At 37.1% G+C, this 14203-nt stretch overlaps 1 protein-coding gene across 8 annotated transcripts in view; it reads right to left on the reverse strand.

The window, feature by feature from the left end:
• TET1 (tet methylcytosine dioxygenase 1) overlaps positions 1-14203 on the reverse strand; it is an 83076-nt gene that overhangs the window by 50233 nt on the left and 18640 nt on the right. The gene's annotated exons all lie outside the window — the stretch shown is intronic.

A 14203-nucleotide genomic window follows, 5' to 3' on the forward strand; every position in this document is an offset into this window, starting at 1 on the left:
TTCAAAAACAAAAATAAGAAGCATAAGATTTACAGCAATTAAACCCTACTTTGACAGATATGAGGAATATCTTAATTAAGCACAGGCACAGACACTGGGGAAAAAACCCAGGAAGTCATAAAAAACCCTGAAGCCTAAGCCCCTAAAGACCCTATACATATTTATAGCTATTTTTCCCCACTGTTGGGGGGGGCAGAGGAAGAAAGTGTGTGCATGTGGTGGTGGTGGGAGATAAAGGAATGAAAGAACAGATAAAGGATGTTAGCATTTAGAATCAGATTTAAGCAATCAATTTTTAATGAATTTGATGAAGCAGATGAAAGTCTCCCTTGAGTTCAAAGCAGGACTGAAATCTAAAGGCTTGTACCACAGAAAGTTTAGTAGTAATTTGGTATAATTATACCGATTTGGCTAGACCAATAAACCGATACAACACTTGGTTGGACACTCTAGCAAGAATGGCTTGTTTTCAGGCTTAGTTTCAAGTCCTTAAAAAATGACAAAACCTAAGCTGAAACAGACAGTAAGCCAATTAACATTAGCTCACCTGAAAGTTACCTTCTAAACACTGTGTTTAGCTTCTATATTTAGATGCTAACTTCCAGGATTCTGAAGAGTCTCTCATGTAAGCAATCCTTAACAGTATTTTAGTAAACTCTAAATTCTAATATTTGATTAAATATATTCTTCATCTTCACTGATGTTATATAATTCATGTGGTTGAAGCAACATCAAAAATCTAGGTAGAATTGGAATATTGTGTCCTGGAAATAATATGTATATGGGCCTTAAGATAGTATTATGGATATGAAGTAAGGAGTTATGCAATTTAAGTTAAAAAAAAAAAAATTAAGGCAGGAACTCAGGCAGAAACAGCAATAAAGGCAGGAATCCGACTTTTATTACGTTAATAAAATTTTATTTCTATTTATATTAAGTTTTCTTTTAAAGAATAATTTTAAGTCACATTAGACAGCACTGGTACTAAATCTTATTGTAACATCTAAGAGTTACTTAAATAATCTGTAGCCTTAAGCCCTACTTAACAAGAAAACCAGTACTGCTTTTCAAATCAGGTATAAGCAATACAACTGGTTAATTAACCATACATTGGCACAGTACATCTTAGCAGTTCCCAGAAAATAGCACCCAGTTTAATATAAAGCATTCAGTTAAATCAGACATGGTTTTGTGGTCATACCAACTAAAGTGCGTGGATTTCTCTGAGAAAATAACTCAGAAGAACAAATGCAAAATAGATTTATGATTAATTATAGCCATCAAGATGGAATTGCCAGAAACCCCCAGGCAAAACAAGGCATACGGATCCAGCTCCATGTGGAGCCCAGTGTTCACCTCACAACTGATTCCCGATTGATAAAAACCAAAACCGGGAACCCATAGCATGCCCTAGATATTATGAGAGGCATCATAAATTCTCATGGAAATGCTATGTAAAAACATGTCCAGCACCTATGCAGCTAAGTCAAACCTATGGAAATCACATTATGAAAGAAAGATACCTTATTTAATGCTTTTTCGTTACACACAGATGCTGACTAATGGTCTGTGAGCCTGAACTCCTCTGGATTCTGGTGATTTTCAATCAATGATCCACAGACCAAAGGGATCACTGAGGAATTTCTAAGGGATCCACAAAAGTGGTTAAGCAGCTCTATTGTTAGCAGGGGTAAATGCATTACACAGGCCTCTGCAATCGTACCAGAAAATATTTTAAGGGTCCACCACAGAAAAGTAAAAACCCACAATTCTATACCTGTGCAAAAGCCGAATTTCAATTATCTTAACTTCAGAAAGAACTAGGATATGAAATCACTGGTTTTTCTTCAGCAAAAGTATACCTAAGATCTCTATCAGTCCAAAAGTAGTCCCAACCATGTAAAATTGTTATTAAAAATTATTTAATTAGACAATTAGGAGGTGGAGGAGACAGAAGCAAATAGATTAAAAGAATTCCCCAGCATTTGTATGTTTTCAATACAACAACATATTTTTGTATTCCCTTTGTTTTTAGAGGGCGTCACTTACTACATAAAAAAAAAATTAAAAAAAAAATCTAAGTCCAGTAAATTGAGAGCAATGAGAAGTGGGGGTAAAGAGGAGGGTTCATCCATGATCATCAGAGATGAGAAGATCTGACACAGAGTCCACTGACAGCACTCAAAGTGCAAAAATGCCATCACACTTTTCTCTTAACTATGTTGTTCCTCAATGAAATACTTTCATCTGACCAAAAATGCATAGCACTGCTACGCTCAAAAATACTCAGGATATTCCCTAATCTGCTAGTAGTGCACAGGTTCAGTGCTGTGTCCCCATAAGACCCCAGTGATCCCAGCAGTAAAGTGGGATTACTTTTAAAATAAAATTATTCCTCATACATCATAATTTCCACTAACATTACTGGAAGCTGCCCACACGCAATGAGGAAGAAAAAAGAACCAGATGAATCATATCATTGGCATGATTTGGTTCATATTTTATTTTTCCACACAAAGAATAAATATTATCGTAAAATCGGATTTTTTTTTTAATCAAACTCTTTTCCTTTTGAGCACTATGTTGCTTTTTCTCTTCTGTTACTGAACTGCAATGAATCCTAAAAAATACCTTTTTCTTTCCTCTCTTACCAGACTTTCCAGTGGCCTTTTCTGTTTAATATGTGAAGTTATTGTTTCCCAACATAAAAAGAAATGCAGACATACTAGCCGGGGCAGAGCTCATTTGATTCTTCTCCTCAGTCTAAGCCTGGCAGACCAAAAGTAATAGCTCAGCAAAAACCTTTTGCAGCTGAACAACCTAGGAGCAATCTATCTTCAAGTCCTGAATCAGAACTCAAAAAAAATATAGTGAAAACTACAGACAAGGATACCCCAATTCCAAGCAACAGTCTTAAAATTCATGGAAGTTAAGCACATAAGTTTGATCTGATTGATTTCTAAATCTTTTACACAAGCATAATGAAAAGCTGAAGAATAAACTGAATCAATAAAAGTAATTTCCTCTCTTCCTCATTAAGGAGAGCACTACTCTTATCTGGAGACATAAAACACTAACAAATCATGCTCAAGCTTAGACTCTGCAGTAGTTAGTGCTATTAGGACAGGAACCATAGAGTACAGTCTGCTGTAGCCATTGCTGTATTACTTAAACTTCAACTAGACATTATCTCTTACATACACACACACACACAAAAATCACTCCATGAGCTAATGCTTCCAGCACACATGAAAAGCCAGTTACAGCAAATCATTTCACCATTCTGAAACAGGTCAGACTTAATACTAACTTTTCTTTTAACACAAGATGCCTCTGAGGTAATGCAAAGTTCATCAATTCACAATCAAAATACAATGCTAAAGCTACCTGAAAGACATTTCCACATCTTCTGTACAACAGAGAGCAGGCTATAGGTTTATGTCTCTTGTTTCAAACCTCTATAGGTGGTAACAACATATATTGTACTAAAGGACACAACCAGAAACAATTACTCCCATAAACCAGAAATAACAGATGCTGCCCAGATCAACTACTGATAAAATGGCTCTACGAGCAAGTCGTGACAAGTTACACGATAACCAATGCCAAGTCCCCCTAACTAGCCCTCCCTATGGGATTCTGCCCAGGTCCCCACGAGAATACAGCACCCAACGGATCAAAAAATACTTGCACCTCCTAGCTTGTGCCAGTAACCAGGATGACCCGAAAGGCAGTTCTTCCAAGGTCACAACATTCACCAACATAAAAGGATGAGTGGGTGAGAAGCGCTTGCACTTTGCATCTCTTTTCCATTGCAGTGCAATGGGTAAGTTTGGATCCTGCTGCAGTGTCTGCAGCCACGTAGCCAGCCCCACATGCCCTTCCACGTTGGCACAGAGCTGGCAGCTCCTCAGAGCTCAAATACCACAACAGAAGTTCTCTTTCAGAAAAACTGTTTGGAAGAAAACCCAAACATACTTCATCTAACATTCAAACAGGGTGTTTTATTCATGGTCCAACTGTCAGATGTCACTGCTTCACTAAGAGATAAGAAAGCACCAGCTAGCTGACCAGCAGCAATTTACTCCTATGCAATTTATTCCTACCCTCTAGCATCTTGCTCCCCAGGACATGCAGAAATTCAGTGGAATCCAGGACCTGCACTGTACAGGACCAACATACAGGCGTAAGGAGATAAAATGTGGACAGGACAGAGGATGGGGAGACAAAGAGCACAGGTGTGGAGAAACACTTGCTTATGCTGAGTGCTATGCAGAAATCCGTGCACTGGTTAGAATAGAGACAAATGTAAGGCAGGATGCTGTGGAAAGTATAGGCCACCTTCTAAGCACAGCCAAGTTTTTTTGCATTCCAAAATAAATGCAGGTACGATAATTCATTTAAGGATAAACTTCTATTTAAGACCACACTACTACGTGTTTGACTACCATAACGCAGACAACACCAATGTGCCGTAAGTTGCTGCCCAAGGCTGCAGCCTGAGCAGGGTTTCTGAGCAGGCTACCAGCAGAGAGAGGAGAACAGCTGAGTAGGGGCCAAGCTGCAAGCTGGGGCATGTTCCCATGAACCTCACCAGAGGCATAAAGCAATTACCACCACACTTGCATAACAACCATGAACATGAAACATTCTCTTAGTATACTGCACTTCTACAGCGGCTCAGGTAAGGCACATTTTCTATAGGTCTTCGTGCAGAGAAACGGATTGGGGCCCTTTATTAATGTAACACAGCCTGCATATACAAGATGTTTTGTGCCTCAAGAGAACAACATTCACAGATGGCACTGAGGAACAGGACAGGTAATAATTCTGCATTTTAGAAGCTATTGCAATCAAAGAAAATAACCTCTACGCTTGGCAAAATGATGTAGACAAGTTTTAGCAGAGAGGCTTGTTTATATAGAAAATCAGGGGAACAAGAGGTTCTGCAAATCTGGAGAAAGTGACCAGACCTGGGACATGCGGCAGAGATCGCTCAGGATGCCCGGGTTTCCTGGAGGGATCCCCCTCACTCCCAACTCCCCTGTCCCTGAATATCAAATCCACCCAAAGCCAGCAACTTGAGTATCACAGCAGGTACCATTTCACACTGGATCTTACAACAGCTGGGAAGTCTGCTCTAGTTAGATGGTGTATTTTTTTTTTCATATCCATAGCCACAACAGCAAAGAACATTCTCCAACCTACAGCTTAGCTCTCTCCTTCTCAGTTTCATCTGCATTTTATCTGCATTTATAACCTCTTTGCTATGTTCTTCAAACACCAGGCAGCTTTCCCACCAGAAAAGTTCCTTATCTTGTCTTTCCATGAGGAATTCATACGTTATGGCCTTAAAGTCTTTACATCTTTGTTCTCTTCATTTTCTCTCCTACACCATTACCACAGTCCTCCTGCCCACCTTGTGTAACAACTTCACTGAGACCACTCACAAAGATCTACAGTAGCAGACCCTAAAGGATGCGCTTACTAACAAAATAAAAAACTACAGGATACTAATTCTGGCTCTAAAGGCATCAAATGGTGACCCGCAGAGAAGTGTATTTATTGGATTACTACTTGGAAATAGGCTCTCAGCCTCAAACTCAAGTTATTGTTTCCGCCAACCCTGAGCTCTAAGTTGTGAAAGCTACAAACAGGAGCAAGAAAAAACACAGAGTGAAGGACACCCCATTCTCCTATACAGGCACCCAAGAAGTGGATGTGTTAAGAAAGAAAAAAAACCCCAAGCATTACAGTACTTTTTCTGCCACAGAAGCAAACATAAACAAGCATCTTGCTTGGTGGTTTTTCTTTTGTTTGGTTTTTGGGTTTGGTTTGGTTTGTTTTTTACTGGTGTTTTGAATTAATCATTTGTCTTCAACACTGAAACTGACCAAAGAGACACTGGCAGCTCTGGAAAATATAGCACTCAATTAAGCCACAAAACACAAATGATACAATCATCAGCAGTATGTATTCCCCAATACAACCTCCCCCTAACGTGCTTTAACTCAAATGCAGAGATAAAAGAAATTCAGTCTTTGAATTTATCCATCCTAGCTAATGTCTCTTGTGGTTTACTCATTTATGACACCACCACCATAGCATTAAGAAAGTACTGCGGGGCCCTTAACTGTAAATGGAGAATTATCACAGTGCTCGTAACAGGGTCTTCAAGGAACAGATCACAGCTATATATAACATTTTTAGCAATGACCTGAAAGAACAGTGAAATTAATACTGATAGAAGAAGAGCAAATAATGAAAAGCTCAGACATGAGGCTTCCTACATTAACTGGCAAGCCAGTTGCAAGCACACATTTCAACACCTAAAGGTAAAGTTGTGTATCTAGCAACACAGACATGGGACTGTATCTACAAAATGCAGGTTTCTACCTTAGAAAGCAATGATTTTAAGGAGGACATTAACGTGGTCAATAATCAACTGCACAGTAACTACAGAAACTCCTATTGCAACTTTATGGCCAAAAGGGTTAGTGAGATTCTTCGGTCATAAATAACAATATAATTAGGAAAAGATGAGTTACTTTCTATCCTGTACTTAGCACTTTTGCACCTGCTAGTGGAATAAAGTATCCAGTTCTGGCATACCCAATTCAAGCAAGACATTGATATGCTGGAGAGGGCTTGGAGGACCACGAGAGTGACAAAGGATTGAAACATCTTGAAGTGAAAGCCTCAAGTTCACTCTCTACTCATTCTCTGCAATTTACCAAAGAAAACTGAAAAGCTACAAACTGTGTCTAAGTCTATGTGGAAAAGAAAGCTGATAACAGAAGGCTCCTTGTTCTAGCAGACAAAAGTTGTATAACAAGACTCAATGACTTAAGTTAAGGCAGAGAAGTCTGGACTGGAACTATGGTGCACATTTTAGCAGCGGGACAGAGAACGAGTGAAGAATCTTTTAAGCATCTTGTTAGGTGTTTTGATGCACTTTTCATGCATGGGAATTTTCAACTTCAAGCTCAACTTAAAGGTATTTTTAAATACCTTTAAAAAGGTATTTTTAAAACATGATGCTTAATCCAAATAAATGGATACAGTCTTACAACCTCTCAGGACAAGAACACAATGATCTTGCCTGGCATTACCATATGTGAACCAAACTGATACAAGTTAATTTTCCTTCCGTTTCAGTTCAGTAAAGATCTCAACTGCTAAAGTAACATAATTTTTCAGTTCCTATAATCTAACCAGGAAGATATTCAGCTCCTTAATTTAGGACCCAGTTTAAGTGCCTAACCATCTGTTGTACAACCAATTATCTTATTTACAAGTTGCTACATGCCAGTAGCTGCTCTCAGACCAGACCTGCTAAGGACACAAAACACCACAAGTTAACAATGCTAATCAGCCCTCACACACATATATCCCGCTCTCCCTTCATTCTGAAATATCAGCACAGGTCCCAAATACACATTGCAACAAGTCACATACATGTCTTCTCCAAATTTAAGCACCTATATTATGGGTATATTCTAGCCTGGTTTTAAAGCTGATGAGGGGCCACAAGACTAAAAGGAATAACTAATACTCCTTAGCAATAGAAAAGTTGGTGACAGGTATGTCAGAGAAACAGCTAAAGGGAATTTCGAAAAAAGAAAGAAAAACAGTCATGTTGATCACTTAAGCTACCAAGCTACAAGGCTGCAGCACTATTCAGGATTTTGCATCTATGTTTTGCTTATTTTCATGAGGAAAAAAGCCTAAAAAATGGCAAATGATGTTTCTCTTCTGTCTCTATCAGAGGTAGCACAACTATGGTTTTAAATAAAGCTCAAAATGGAATTTACACTGTGTGCAACTTCCACTTTCTCTTTACAGGAGTACCAACTTTCACGCACATACTGGAATAACAGCAATGTCGTTCTGGAGCAGCATTGCAACAACAGTGGTGTTTGCACTGCAGAATTCAGACAGTGATCCTCCATCACAAAAGTAAATGCTTTACATTTTTAATTACACAGAATTTTTTCCTCTCATTCACAAGTTCAGCAAAACCTTTATTTTAGGAAAATTAATCGTAGAGCCAAATTTTACTACAGAGCATCAATTAAATTATAATACAATACAGACGACACCAACAAAACACTGATTGAGAAAGGAATTCACAGTCAAGTGTCAAGACACAAATCACTCAATTTTAAGTCAGCCTTGAAAAATCCTAATATTCCAAAAGGCTTAATATTAAAGCTGTTAGGACAATAAGGAGAGCCAAATGTATTTTATATACTAATTTTACATAAGTTAATGAAAAGTGATTATTGTTAGTTCCTTATATGTAATTCCTGTTTTCTTTTTCTTGATATTGGTTAAGTTTAATGTATTTGACATTTAAAAAGAAAATACCTTTATAAGAATGCATGGATTCTTCTTACCTCCCAAATGAAATCCTATAACTACGAATTTATTTTAGTAGGAATAAAATCTTTCAGTCTCTATGTAGGCAAGGCTCCTACTAATGTCAATGGGAAAGTTTGCTGCAGTAGTATCTGCTAAATTAACTTTCTCATACTCAGTAACACTAAATATAAAAATCTTAGTATAACATTGCAGAACGAAAAAACCACAGAAGTGAAAATCTGGTGCCACTCTAGTAAGTTTAAGGCTTCGCACTGGTCTTCTCCCACATCAGTTACTAAAAGCAATAAACAAACTTGCTTAGCAATATGGTATCTGATTCTAAACAAGTAGTGCCCATTTTCAAAGCATTTTCTAGATATTACTATCTATAAACGTACAGACAAAAAGCAAACACTGACAACAGATTTCTGGAATTCGCAAAGCCATCTCAATTATTTCAATGCTTACATTACATACAGCAAGTACAAGTATTCAATAAAGTTCATAACTCAGTAGTAAATACAAATACTATAAAAAACCACATACCTGGATAGGAAACTAGTGTTCATTTCATAATGCTGTAATTTCATTAAGAACACCTAAACAATGTATCAATATACCTATGCATCTGACCTTCATCTACACATGTACATTTTCCTTCCTTCCCACAAACTATGTTACTTTTACTGATTATGTTAGACATTTTTGATCACAAACACATTTTCCACCTTTTTAGAGAAGCTCTACCTCTAAATCCACTGAAGTGGAAGACCCAGCACTGCACTAAAACACACAGTGACAGTCAAGTTCTACAAATAAATAGTGGTTCAAAATGTGCAAAAACCCTCCAAAACCACTGTAATCACTAGGTTCAGCCTGGCCTTACTCAACACTTCCCAGCCTCATTGTGCCTCTGCCTCCACCATTCCCTGAGAAGAGGAGGAGTGGTGCTATCCTCACAACTGCTCTACTACAGCAACAGATGAGTTAAAACAGAAATCCCTACTCCTCCCTGTCCTCCTCTCAAAGGACAGTGTCCCTTTCTTCCTTCGACATTTTGGGGAGTTGGGTTATGGGGGCAAAGGGTAGCATGATAGTGCTGCTGGGCAAGCACTGCAGGGCTCCTGAGAAGGAGGTGGATGGGAGAGGGAGCAGCACTGACAATAAGGGAGCTCTGCAGAAACACGGGAGCAAGGGAAGGAGAGCGTCTCTGTATCCTATCCAGCTCACTCTGCACCACAGGAAAAAGTCCACAAGGGACAAGCTTCAACTCCTCCAGAAACTGGCTGGAAAAATTAACGATTAGAAAATTACTAGAGTCAGATTAATAATTTACAGACCATTTACAAAGGCCTTCTCTGTTAGGACTCCATTCAAATAATGTCTACATACATGAGTAGTCTTAGCAGTACTGTACAAACAAAATATGGAAGTGCTTCATATATTCACGTGAGCACGTTCATGTGGAAGTGCTGGAAAGGCTGCATGTGGAAGTGTGCTATTAAATTACAACCATAATCATGCCTGCACTCATCAAGTGAGGTGCATGAGCCTATTGAGCAAAAAAAAATTTAATCCCATTTAGACAAACACACATCCAGCTTGAAAAAGGTCAAAATTAGAAGAACATTTATTTTGAAAAATGATACCTAGATTTTTTTAAACTAAGTTAACAGCTAACATTTATCTTATTTTTAAAAATTAAAGGTAACTAATTTGTGTAGGCCAGTCACATACCAAAAGTAAGCTCTCCCCATCAAAAAAAGGGAGCAAAAAGGCACATAAGAAATAGGCAGACACTTTCAACCAGTACTCAAAGCAATTTTAATTGGTATTTACTGAAGGAATACGTTCCAAGGTGATAATATCCCTTTAAAAAACACACAGAATAAGATAAGCATTTTCTGGACAACATCCTTTCCAACTTGTATTACACCATTCTGTCTTCTTCCTCTGTAAAATTCCACTGCAGTGGAATTCCATCCATTGACTTGCTCATATCTTATTTTAAAGGGGGAAAAAAAGTAATAAAATCTAATTTCTTCCAGCTAAATATTCTGGCAGATATTTTGCAGTAAAAACATACACCATAATTTAGAATAAATGTTCAAAATCAGTTCAATCCATGCTCACTCAAAGCATTATCATGAACATTAGCCCTTAACTCTTGTTAACACATATATGAGCTTGACAAAAAAGTGTATTTTTAATTTCTTTAAGCAGCAAAACTAAAACTGCATTGTAAAAAGGGAAACAGCAGGTCTGCCAAACCAATTCTATATTTTAAAGCTGTTTTTGATAAGAAAGACCATGCTTTGTATGGGCAGAGGAGAAAAATGAAGAGAGTGCTCAAGTATGTATTTGTAGCTTTGATGGAAATGAAATTTTTACTGGTTCCTAATAGGACGTTTATAAACAAACCAGAACTTCTAGATACTGAGTCATCTCTGGCTTTTGGCTTGGCTTAAACTGAACAGATTTTACAGAGTTTAGCAGGCATCATTCGCACTTTTCTGGCGCATACGATTACCATTATAGTGTTTATGCATAAACACACAAACAGAATCAGTCAGAGAACAAAGAATGCGCATGCAGTTATAATACTCACTTAGCACTGCATATATTATTCTGGATCTCTCCCACAGTCTCTTCCCTTTTTTTTTTTTTTCCTTTCTTTTTTTTTTTTTTTTAAATCTCCATCAACGCAGCAAACATCTGCAGCCATCCAAATGGTAGCCTTGGCTCCACAGAACCTAGTAGAAAGACCACGGACTGTACTTCTTCATCAGCTGTATCTTGATCTGTGGGAGGCTTCCTTACTGGTGCCAGTGCTGTCTATACTTGATAACTGTAGAGTTCCCTGACAATATGATGCCATGTTCAACTGTCCCATTCTTCTGAGCTCTGTGTTAATAAACTTGCACATGACTGCAAACATTTCCCCACCGTTAAGAAGAGGTGCATTGCACTGCCCAAATTGAGTGAGAACACTGCTAAGTGGCTAAAAGGAAAATTATAGTAAGTGAAGCAGGGCATATAATATGCCTTTTGAAATGCAGGCGAATGATTTTTTTTAAGTATTAATCCCTTCTACATAGACTTTCCATTATCACAAATAAAATTAAAGAACTGTCTGCTTAACTGGGGAAAACATACAATATAAACGGTAAGAAAAACCATGAGTATATTCCTTCCTTAGTATTCATTACTATGAACTCACAAAGACTCTTTCTTCAATGAGCATTTGCTTGCTAGAAGTGATGAATATTTCAGATGTTCTTTGAAAATAAACATGGAGAACCTAATACAGTATTTATGGCACAGAAGAATCTCCTAAATGACTCCTCCTACAATAACCAGAAAGGAGCACTAAAACACAAGTGTGGAAAATGACAAGTAGTAAACAAAAGGTACAGTATAATAGTATGTATCACTTTTAATGTTTACATCTGTCCAACCTGTTTTCAACAGGAATGCATTGCTTATTTTCACCCTGTACAGAAGAATTTGTAAATATGTTGGTCCTAAGAAGCGCAATTAGAAAGAGCACTAGCCCTCCAAGAAAATAAATGTGCATCTATAAAACTTAGAAGGATTAGAGAAATAATAACTCCATGTATTATTGGAAAAGAGTACTACAATACTACAAATCCTCCTTTAAGAAAGTTTACAATACTATTTGAAGCAAAATACAAAGAAAAAAAAAAGGAAATATTATGTTAAAGTTTTGAAAGTGTCACTGGTCAGATGCCCTCAATCACTACCAATCATTAAATTAAAGGTTGAAGTTATAATTCAATAGATACGACAATACCACCTTAGATGGCAGTCCCACCAATAACAGAAGCCAGGTTAGAGAGAGTCATATACTAGAATATCATATTTCTGAAAATGCCCTTGTAAAGAAGTCTGCAAATTATGTAGCTTTTTCTAAGTTTACTGCAGCTGACAGAGATATGAAACCTAACTTAAGATGACCAACCTCCCTCCTCCCCTCCAAAAAACAAAGGAAAACCCCACCAACCCCAACCTAGATGTTTGATGAGATGCTTTCAGGGGTACCACGCCTTACTTTGTGCATGCAAGTGAACAAACTCTTACGAAATACACTTCAGCACCACAAAACAAATACTAGAAAACAAAAAGAACAGTACCTAAAACCAAAGAGAAAACACTGCAGAATCAATTCAGCAAATGAAAAGTCAAAGCAGAAATAAACACAAGTCCAATGACTAACGCATTATACCACACACACACAAAAACAGACAAGCCTTTCCATTTAAGAGCCAAGGAAAAAAACTCTTCAGAAGGCTTTTTGGAAAGGAGAGGAATGACAGCATCATATTACATAGCAACCTGCCCTGCCATCAAATCAGAAACAGTGGTAAAATGAACTCAAAGAGAAAAATCTGAAGACCCACTATGAAACCCTACTGTAGACAGACACCTCATACAACATATCTACCTATCACCAAAAGAAGAAAGATTTTTCACACTTTGACAGAACAGGTGTCATACCAATCACACGTTACAAAGCTGAATGACTCATTTACAAACAGCCCTTATTTTGCATGCTACTATCAACTTAACCGCACAAAACATAGAATGAACAAATGCTAAAGTTTTAACTACACCTATGTGCTACGTTACAAGAGCAGCAGTAATTAAAACTAATAATTAAAAGCATATCCATGACTTAATGAAAAATGCTAATTTTTGAATGGATTAATTTATTTAATGAAAGAAAAAAGCACTTGCTAGTGTTGTACAATCACAATTACTGTTAGCATACAGGGAGGTGGTTTGCACAACTACTCCCACATGAAAAGACAGACACCCTTGAGGCTGGACATGTTTGACTTGCAAGTCAAATAAGGTTATGTGCTCCTTGCTTAATCTTAACTTTTAACTTTGCTTTGTCTCACAAAATTATAACTCCTTTAAGCAAGTTTCTGTAATGTGTAACAGTGAAGACAAAACTGATAAGAAATTGGGATGTTTTCAAATAAAATTACACTACAGACATTCAGCAATTATCAAACCCACTATATCCAATAACTTCTGAAATTTTAATGTACTGAGACAATACTAAACTATCTGATATTACATTTAGCTGGTATAAGAGAATAGTTCTACAAAGTAAGTTTAACAACATATATTTTTTCTCATTTTCCTTAGCTTCATCTTACATGTATCATCCATCTTACATCCATCCTCCAACATGTTAGTTTGAAAGAACAGAACTAATGACTTTTTTCTATTCAAAACATTCTAAAGACTAACTGAAAAACGCAATATCAATGAGCTACCCATTACTTAAAAAAAAAAAAAAATTAGCCACGAGTGTAGTAAGTCTGTATTTTGTTATAAAAACTAAAGCATTTCCATTTGAAACACCAATCTTTTGTTATCATGAAATATAGCCATCTTAAAAATCTTGAAGAAACATGTTACCACGTGAAACTGAAGGCTGTTCTAAGTTTACAGAATTTTCAGTTTCACTTGACGTGTTCTGAAGTTTAAAGAAAAAAGGAAATCAAGACTACAATAACGTATGCATAAAATTTCCACTTTTGTTAATGTGGCTTGCATTGTAACATTGACTTCTCACATTAAATTTCAGATGCCATAAAATCTGTCTACTAAAAACCCCACCAACATTCAACTGTTACCTTTGGAAGTATGAAACTAGGAATAGAGGAAATTAAAGTGAATCTTCAATGCAATGGAAAGCAAACTTTTTGGTCTGCAGACTTGCGCAGAAAGATTCAAATATGTATACAACATGCTGGAGAGAAAGAGGGAAGAAAGAACATGTTCTGTGCTTTTAAAATTAGCT

The sequence above is a fragment of the Ciconia boyciana genome, chromosome 8, assembly GCF_034638445.1.
Source record: "Ciconia boyciana chromosome 8, ASM3463844v1, whole genome shotgun sequence".
Classification (NCBI taxonomy): Eukaryota; Metazoa; Chordata; class Aves; order Ciconiiformes; family Ciconiidae; genus Ciconia; species Ciconia boyciana.